The sequence below is a fragment of the Macrobrachium rosenbergii genome, chromosome 42 (assembly GCF_040412425.1).
Source record: "Macrobrachium rosenbergii isolate ZJJX-2024 chromosome 42, ASM4041242v1, whole genome shotgun sequence".
Lineage (NCBI taxonomy): Eukaryota > Metazoa > Arthropoda > Malacostraca > Decapoda > Palaemonidae > Macrobrachium > Macrobrachium rosenbergii.
The window spans coordinates 23,585,622-23,595,621 of NC_089782.1; the positions used below are offsets into that span (position 1 = coordinate 23,585,622).

Sequence of the window (10,000 nt, forward strand, 5' to 3'; positions counted from 1 at the left end):
TTATATTCTCTGTAATTATTAGTATCTTTCAGATAATTATTGTCAAGGCCTTATCTCCCCACAGTGTTCTACAGACCTTGATTAACATGATGTCTATAATAAAAAAATTCCGATAACTACTCTTGTACTATGCTTAATAGGCCTAGGCTTAAGGTTGGTTTATATTCTCTGTAATTAATAGTATCTTTAAGATAATTATTATTGAGGTCTTATTCACCCACAGTGTTCTACAGACCTTGATTAACATATATATATATATATATATATATATATATATATATATATATATATATATATATATATAATAATAATAATAATAATAATAATAATAATAATAATAATAATAAGAAAAATTTTAAAATATAACTGCGACTTTATAATTATCAGTGGATGGAACCATATCTTTCACGTAAATTACAGGATTTTAGCCTGGCTTAGATATTTCCCCCGTTAAAATTTTTATGTTGTGGTTAGTGGAACATTCTCAAACCTGTGTTCAGGATAATATGCAAAAATGTGTACATGTTTAAGTGGCCAAGATTATATTGAAGAACTAGAAAGTTAAGTGTGTAGTCTATGTTAAGGTGCATGCCAGAACTGGTGAAATTATTTATATTTGCTATGCGATTGACACGCTTTGTTAAGTGGCAGACATTGCAATCCATGGCCAATAAATCCAACCAGATAACTTTCTGAAAGGGAAGATGTGAAGGTATACTGGCATCTGCACCTAACAACCAAAAATGCATGCGGCCGTGGGTCACTCCGATGTCAAGTGGTTGCTTGTCCTTGCTGCTGACTGGGAAAAACGATCTCTCTCTCTCTCTCTCTCTCTCTCTCCAATGGGGTATTATCACCAGAATAAACATACTTTTATTTTACTCGAACTTTATTTTGGTCTCGGTCAACCGGTTCTGTTTATCAGCGTTGCTGTGCAAATATTATTGTGTAAGCAGCACACACTCACGAATTATATATATATTATATATATATTATATATATATATGTATATATATATATTATATATACATATATATGTATATATATGTGTTTATACTCGTATATTGGTATTTGTAAAAACAAATAGCACAGGAGCCCAAGTTTTTAAGAAAATTATAGAATTTGATGGACATCATGGGGCTTTGCCTAATGAACTAGACGTGGCTCGGTAGGAGAGCCTCCAAAATATGTATAGTCTTGGTATTTGTTAAAACAACAATAGCACAGCAGCCCAGGTTTTTAAGAAAATTATATATAGATTTGACGGACATCATGGGGGCTGGCCTAATGAACTAAAACGTAGGTCGGTGGGAGAGCAGAGCTTCCAAAAGTAAGCATGGAAATTTACAAACAGAGACTGATTGTTACAGGTGCGCCAAGGTTACCTTAAGATCAAACAGTGACCTTGGCTGTCATCCTCGGGTACGGTTACTTAGATTCTGTAGTTCCATTATAATGTGAAGTAGTGCAGATGTTTATTTTTTATCGAGTTGGATTCTTGGGTATCATAATAAACATACACTGTAATTTCAGTCAGTCAATTAACGGATTGCAGTGTCATTTTACTCTGGACTAGTCATAATTTATAATAATTCGTTTTTCAGTGCCAGGTCACAAGGGGTCAGTTACGCTAGACTAGTCATAATTTATAACAATTCTATTTTTAGTGCCAGGTCATAAAGGGTCAGTTATTTGATAATTCTCTAGATATTCTGTGCATACGAAGTTTCGAACGTCTGGTCAGTGAGGTTTAAATACGCATTCAAGACGTTCTTGATGATTCCTAAAATAATTATTCATCTCCGTAAGACGCTGAGGCTTGAAGTGCAAGTAGGTATAGATTGCATGACTGACATCATCGATAGATCGACTGCTTGTCTCTAAGGGTCTGAAAAGAAAGTGTATTTTGTGGCGTGATGTTTGTTTTCGTGGTGTCAGAAGGACGACTTTTTTTATTTACTTATTTTGCTCTTGTATAGATATTTGGATGTTTAGTTTATGGAATAGGTGAATTATTGCTTTAAACAATTTATTTTGCTCTTCCATTAAAAAGAAAAAAAGACTTAGACGCTATTGCGAAGGAAGCAATAAAGTTTAGCCTATACGTATACTGAGGTGTATACAATACGCAGTATGACTGCGAATGAGACCCGTGGAGTTATGTGAAGCTGCAGTTTATTGTGCAAGTTTCATGCGGAAGTTTGTTCATCTTTGGTTCAGTAGGTGTGCGATGAACATGGTAGTGACTGCCTGTGTGTTTTTATATAGCCAGTCCAGTGAATTGTGGTATAAGGATGCACCGGCTTGCAACTCTGTGGGACGTGCGGTTCTAGGTAAATTCCACCAGGAAAATTTCACAATAGGTAAATTCCACCACAGTATATTCCGCCATGGTAAGTTCCACCATAACAACAAAATTCTTAATAAGACAGAAAAAGAAGAAATTTTTGGTCGCATTTTGTTCTGACATTAGGATAAGAAGTAATAGTGAGTACATTAAAAAAGCAGTTATGAAAAAGTTCCATTTATTGAAACAAAATTCTCCTTAGACGAATTGCGTGCAATACTTAAAAACTGCAGGGGGTTTTCATTTTGATAATCTTGCACTTCAGTCGGCATCAATAATTTGATAGGCCTTTTTTTGTCTCCGTGTTGATTGTGCGCTATTTTTGTCTGGCTTAATCCTTCCTCCACCTTAAGTGCAGCGCACAATTTCCATTAATTTGGATGTGTGGATGTTATCGATGAGCGCAGAGCATTGTGGAACCCTTTTACCGAATTATTTGATCTTAGTAAGTCATTTAAAACGCGGTCGCGTACAGTCCGGAGTTGAATAGAAAAAAGTGGGGTTTCTCTTCGTCGACGAAGACTTCGTCCCCTCACCATCCTAATGTATGTAGTCTCAAAATAAGTGATAAACTCGGAAGGGATGTCTTCCTCATCAGACAAATCTTCAAATGCATTGACAATGCCTTCAACTGGTAAAAATGCTAATGCGCAAAAACACTTAATTTTAAGCTGAAAACTTTCATCGGTGTTGTATCTCTTACTCTCACAAAGTGCAAATATCTTCCGCCAACAAGACTGTCCGAAACGAAAAACACACCCAACTATTTCTGAATGTGGAAAGACAGGAACGAGTGAATTATGAAGAGCTTTTTCAAAGTCTGTGAGACAGGTTACAGGTCGACAATTTGCCCTTAAATCACGCACAGCAGACAGAAGACGTTGACTTGAGGCTTCTTTTTTGTCAGGAAGTAAGGCAAATAAGTCGGGGCACACATGACGCTCCAATGACGATATGCAGTGCCACTAACTGACACCGCAAACTAGGAGATACCTTGAAAGTCCCATCACAGGCCCAATTTTTAGGGTTTTCTAGACCTTCCAAACCTTTTTCTGAAGAAAAAGACAAAAACAAAATTCTGTTCGGGTCATGATGATGACACTGTGAAAGGCCAAAGACAAGGACCCATTTTCTAAGTATTAACTAGATCAGGAATTTCAAACCCTGACCTACAAGTTGGAAGTGCTGAGATTCCTAAATCACGCTGCCTCCAGTTACGTATGTTACGTGAAAGTCCAGGACTGTGATTGAGCTTCCTTATCGAGATCTTTCACAGCAGTAACTATTACTTCGTGTGAAGATACTGTGCCGTTCGCATTACTGCATACTTCATTGAGCAAACTGCCTTTCGGGCATTAACGTGTGCACTGCTTGCTGAGTGATTATGGGAGCCCGATGAAAATATTACTTCTGGTTCACTGCAGTTGTGAGTCGTATGTAGTCTAGACTCTAGCTCGGCAACCTTTATAAAAACGCTCACAACGCCAGTATGTCTTGGTTTTGCTACTGTTATCTCCATACTTTCGTATATATGATTTTCTTCATCGCAAAGCTTACGTTTGCCCTTCTCTGATGTGATAAATGTTGAGGGCTTCAAAGTTAAACTAAATAGTAAAAAATTAAACAAGGTAAAGAGCATGCCAAGGGAGAGCCTAGAATTCAAATAAATAAAGAAACCAACGGTAAGTACAAAAGTAAGTAAGTATACCTTAGTTTAACCAGGTCACTGAGCTGATTAACAGCTCTCCTAGGGCTGGCCCGAAGGATTAGACTTATGTTACGTGGCTAAGAACCAATTGGTTACCTAGCAACGGGACCTACAGCTTATTGTGGAATCCGAACCACACTATACCGAGAAATGAATTTCCATCACCAGAAATAAATTCCTCTAATTCTTCATTGGCCGGTCGGAGACTCGAACTCGGGCCTAGCAGAGTGCTAGCCGAGAACTCTACCGACTCGCCCAACGAATAACTAACAAAGTACAAATACCCAACGACCCTGAGTACCATAAGTACTGGATAATTATCATAACACAACAATGACAGCCAATAGATTTAAGGAGGTATTTATAAAACTCACGCCTTGTTTCAACTGCTTTAATTACAATCACCTCACAAAGGAATGTACAGACCAAAAAAGATTGGTGTATAAAATGTGCCTTCCCATTTCAACAGCCGATTTGAGTCTGGAAGGTATTTGTCATACGTTTGGCAGTGAAAATGAAAGAAATAAAATATATTGTATTGGCTCTTACATGATGATTTTGGCAACAATCTATATACCAGTTGAATCAGGATCAAGAGCTCTTTCACACTGTATGAAAATTATTAAAATCTGGAGTTTACTCTGGTGGAATTTACCTATGTCGAATTTTTCCTGGTGGAATTTACCGGTCACCGGAATGAGTAGACCTATGGCTATTGTAAGGTGATTTTGCAAGTTACACATCCTTTAGGGCCTAGGTTGGGGTAGGAAGGGAAAAGGGCCACGGGGGTTGCAACCTTCATCCTTCAGAAATAATCACATAAACAGAACGCTTGCATCATTTGGAGTCACCCCTGGAAGCTTTCATCTTTTTTAGCCATCCTTGGAAGGTGACACGTATAAACAGAAAGCTTTCATCTTTTTTTAGCCACCCCTGGAAGGTGGCACGCATAAACAGAAAGCTTTCATCTTTTTTTAACCACCCTTGGGAGGTGGCACGTATAAACAAAAAGCTTTAATCTTTTTTTAGCCACCCTTGGAGGGTGGCACGTACAAAGAGAAAGCATTCATCTTTTTTTTATCCACCCCTGGAAGGTGGCACGTACACATATACGGCAAATTGAAAACTTAGGTGTCGACTAGAAACAAGAAGGGTTTGTTCATACAGATATTATTGGTGTATGTTAAATCTAGCAGGTAGCAACAGTACGATCTACCGAATAAATTCGTAATGTATGCAGCTGGTTAGTAATGATGGCCGAGAGGACGATTATGTTATCGAAAATCATGCAACTTCTTGTCTGCTACTTAGTAATGCATATCAGTGATCACGTGATTTTGTTGATAATCAGCGGAAATAGCCGAGTTTGGTGACGTTCGTATAATGGGCTGCTTACACCAGAAAGTGTGAGACAGCACATTATTAATCATGTCTTGTTTGTTTTCTGTCAGGAATGGTCGAGTGGTTACCCGCTTTGTCTCGCCCTGAATAATTCATTGTGACTGTTGTACTAGTTAGTTAGTCGAATGTATGTGTGTGTGTGTGTGTATGTATGTATGTATGCACGAACGTACTAATAATATAGTGGGCTTCTTCTCAACGACAGACACAACGGTCGATGAGTTCAGGGATGACCGGTCGGAAAGCTTTGAACATCACTCGTAAAAGAAGTTGCTTTTGACGAAATTGCATGCATTGTCTATTGTTCCATTCCTCTTGCTTGCAGTGTATCCGATAATGTATGTATATATATATATATATATATATATATATATATATATATATATATATATATATATATATAGTGCTACTTTGGCTCATTATCTACGCGTCACCTCCGAGGTCCTAGTGCTAAACATGGTGGAAGCTCAATGGGACGCCGTGTTTAGTACCAGCTCTTCGGGGATCAAAGATATCGTTTATTAATATAATTTGTCGACCACACGATATAGAAATGGGTGTATATAATACTTTGATTCCCAAAGGGCTAGTACTAAACACGGCGTCCCATTGAGCTTCCGCCGTGTTTAGTACTAGCACCTCGGAAGTGACGCGTAGATAACAAGCCAACGTAGCACCTATATTCAAATATAACCAATCAGCTGTCATTTGTTGCGTCGATATTTTTAGAAACGGGCAGATTCCTCTGAACACAATGGGTGGGTCAGTGAAAGTCCAGACAATGGTCGTTGCCTAATGAATTGTTTAACTTCAGCCTTCCATCTGCAGCTAGAGGATGAATTTGGCTGTGACGTAATGTCTCTCCTTCTCAGGAACCACCTTAATAAATGGGAAACGGCTGACTAGGTAATAACACAGCACTTCCTGTACACAGAGTTTTATGGTAATAATATTTTCTGTTTATATAGTGCCGTCAAAAGTTGTGGTAATTCCAATGTTCCTTCATTCTGCATACATAAAAAGGCCGTTGGTGAAGAAGGCTGGCCTTGGGGTAGTCAACAGCAAGTCTAAAGTGTTAAGTGTTTCTTTTTTTTTTCTTTTATTGATTAGACAACAGTATTACAATAAGCTTTACATTTCTACAATATGCACTATTTACAAGTATTTACAAATTCATCTGTAAAAAAGGTGTTCATTTTACAGCATCTTGATTAGACGTATTTGGAAAATTTAAGTTTACATCTAATAATATTTATTCTACAATTTACATTTAAGTTATCGTCTCTACTTGCCCAAACCGCGTTAACATATTCAATAACTAGCAAGGACATTGTGTTGTTTTGTTTTTAGTTCTCAGTTGTTAAGTGTTTCTCGTAGACCATCTGTATTACGTACAAAGAAATATGTAGGTGCATTACGTGTTGTATAATAATCCCTGGTGGTTTGCAGTAACTGGATATTCGAAAACAACAGTTGGGCAGTTAAATTCATGCCAAAACAATCAGTTGCTAGTTTATATATATATATATATATATATATATATATATATATATATATATATATATATATATATATATACATACACACATACAAAACTCGCCTATTCCCTTTAGGAGTTACTCTAGAGGGTGCTACTCCTCCTACATCAGCTAGTCTTGTACCCATTCCAAACTGCTTGTAGCCCACCACGCTTGACAAACGACCTAGTACTAATTTACAGCTTAGCTTAGTCACATTCTGTTTTAACGGAATGTGCCGAAAACTCCTCGACGCGCCAAAAAATCCAAACCCGTTTCTTTTGCTGGTGAGGCAAAGCGATCGATTGTCATGACCACTAAACGTCGAAGAGAGAGAGAGAGAGAGAGAGAGAGAGAGAGAGAGAGAGAGAGAGAGCGCCTTGGGTCACCAATGAAGAAATCATGTTCAAAGGCGTGTTTAGGGTAGGTCGAAGCAATCTTACTCAAGGAGTTTTGAATATCATAAAAGATTAACGCAGCTGGGTCGTATTCACAGAGTAGAAGAAAATGAGTGACCGAATAAATAGACAAATTAGCGTCAAAGGAGAGGCTTTTTTTAAACTTAAAAGTAATTTTGAGTCTACAAACAGTCCACTTTATCGCTCGTCTAAACTGCTTATATATGAATGAGGTATGGTTCATTAATTAACGATATTGTATGTGTATTGTGAACGACATCTTGTAAAGTATCCTCCGAAAAATTTGTAAACATTCATAGAGAGAGAGAGAGAGAGAGAGAGAGAGAGAGAGAGAGAGAGAGAGAAAGTACAAAGTGTAAGTCGATAACCAGTTTCAGGCTATGAACATTTTGTGGCGTGGCAACTAGTTTTTGAAATGGCTCATAGGTCTAGTTTCTGTCCCGGCACACACACACACAAACACTCACATACGTCCTCAAATTTCGAGAACGGTTATTCCAGTGTGGCTCTTGAATTTCACAGCCATTTTAGTCTAATTTTCATCTACATAGATTAAGACTGCAGCATTATGTAGCTTCGCTGCATTTAAAAGCATTGCTGTGTAGGATTAGTTACCCCGCAGATTTTTTTTCACTCCATTTTTGTTCAACGAGGCTGAACTAAGAGAGTTTATTGTTACTTCCCCTACTCTTGGCGGGTAGGAGGATGGGGGAGGAGACTGGTAACATGGTATCCACTCAAGGAGGTAAAGTTTTGAGAACTGAAGAGGAGTACATGGTATTAATGATACCTCCTTTGCCTCGGTACAAAGCAAGCATGTCCTTGATAACGCTCATTCAGGACAAGCATTTCGTTTGTGATAAACTTGTGCTAGCCAGCCTCTTCTGCTTAGACTCTCTCTCTCTCTCTCTCTCTCTCTCTCTCTCTCTCTCTCTCTCGATAATGCTGCCAGCCAGCCAGACTCTTCGCGTTTTTTTTTTCTTTTTACCCTATCCCTCTGTAGTCTACCGTCCAAAAATAACCCTTAATTTTTCTATCGCGGGAATTCTTTAATTATCCGGGGTCTCAAATCTTCTTACGACGCCAATCGCGTGTTGAAAAGAAATATAGTAACCCTGGGGCTATGGCTCATTCTTCTTTCATCTTCGTCGTCTTGTTTGTCATCTCATTCTTTTCATTTCCTTCTCTTCTCCCCTGCCCTTCTTCTTCTTCTTCTTCTTCTTCTTCTTCTTCTTCTTGGAAAAGAACAATCGTTAGAAGCAGATCAGGGTGACAAGTTTCCGACGAACATTGTTTTTTTTTTTTTTTTTAAACAGCGTGGAAGCAAATAACAAGTAGAAATGTTAATCCTTCCAATAGTTTCAAGGCTTCTGTTTTTGCCCTGTAGTTGGAGGGTTTGGTTCGAGTTCGCACTATGCTAGTAAGATAAGAATTTCAAAGGGTACAACTACAGAGATGCTGTCTGCACGGAAAGTAGGCTAGTGTCGATGGAGTGGGTATTATGAAGATAGGGTAAACATGGAGGATAGAGGTGCGACCTGCCTGAATGATGCAAGATTGGAAAGGGATAATACAAATTTGAGAATTGTATCAGAAGTAACTGCGAAGGATGTAAAGGAAGAAATTAAATGGTTAAGGAATGGAAAGGCACCAGTTCACTGGATGACAAGGGAAGTTGTATGGTAAGATTTTGATCAGGAAACTGAGCCATATGACAGAAGGATTAAAAGGGGAAGATGAGTGTGGGTGTAAACATGGGAGGGTGTGTGGGGGTCAGATGTTTCTGACAAAAAAAAAAAAAAAGTTGAGTGGAAAGGGTAAAAAAAAAAAAAAAATGTATATGGTGAACATGGACCGAAAAGTGTATGCTAGAATCAGCGAAGATGCAATATGCAGTTCTGGAGATATATAGTATAAAAGGCTATTTGTCCAGAGCTGTCAGAAGCTCTTATGAAGACAGTGAAGCTTGTTTTAGTTTTACAATGCAATACATTCGTTTATTTTTTATTAAAAAAATAAACGAATGTATTGCATTGTAAAACTAAGTATCTTGGTTCAACTGTGGCTGATGATGGAAATTTGGATGTAGAAATAAAACACACACAGTGCAGGCTGGATGGAAAAATTGGAGAAAGATATCAGGTGTGTTGTGAGACCGCAGAATCAATATAAAGGTTAAAGGAAGAGTGCATAAGACAGTAGTGAGGCCAGCTTTGATTGATGTATGGAGCAGAAACATGGCCGGTAAAGAGAGTGCAAGAGAAGAAATTGAATGCGGTAGAGATGAAAATGCTCAGGTGGATGTGTGGAGTAAACAAAAATGGACAGGATAAAAATGAAAGAATAAGAGGAACTACTAAAGTCGTAGAACTATCAAAGAAGGCACAGGAAAGAAGGCTGCGATGGTATGGCCATGTGATGAGAAGGGATGAGACATACGTAGGGAGGAGAGTGATGCAGATGGAGGTGCCTGGTGGGAGAGCAGGAGGAAGACCGAAGCGAAGGTGGATGGATGTAGTTAGAGAAGATCTGAGAGACAAACAATTGTCAGAGGACGACGTGTTTGACCGAGCCAGGTGGAGGAGGGAAGCTGTCAGAAACATCGACC

General features: G+C 38.4%; 1 protein-coding gene across 2 annotated transcripts in view; it reads left to right on the plus strand.

Moving 5' to 3' along the window:
- LOC136828058 (bromodomain-containing protein 4B-like) overlaps window positions 1-10,000 on the plus strand; it is a 244,872-nt gene that overhangs the window by 898 nt on the left and 233,974 nt on the right. The window lies entirely within an intron of this gene.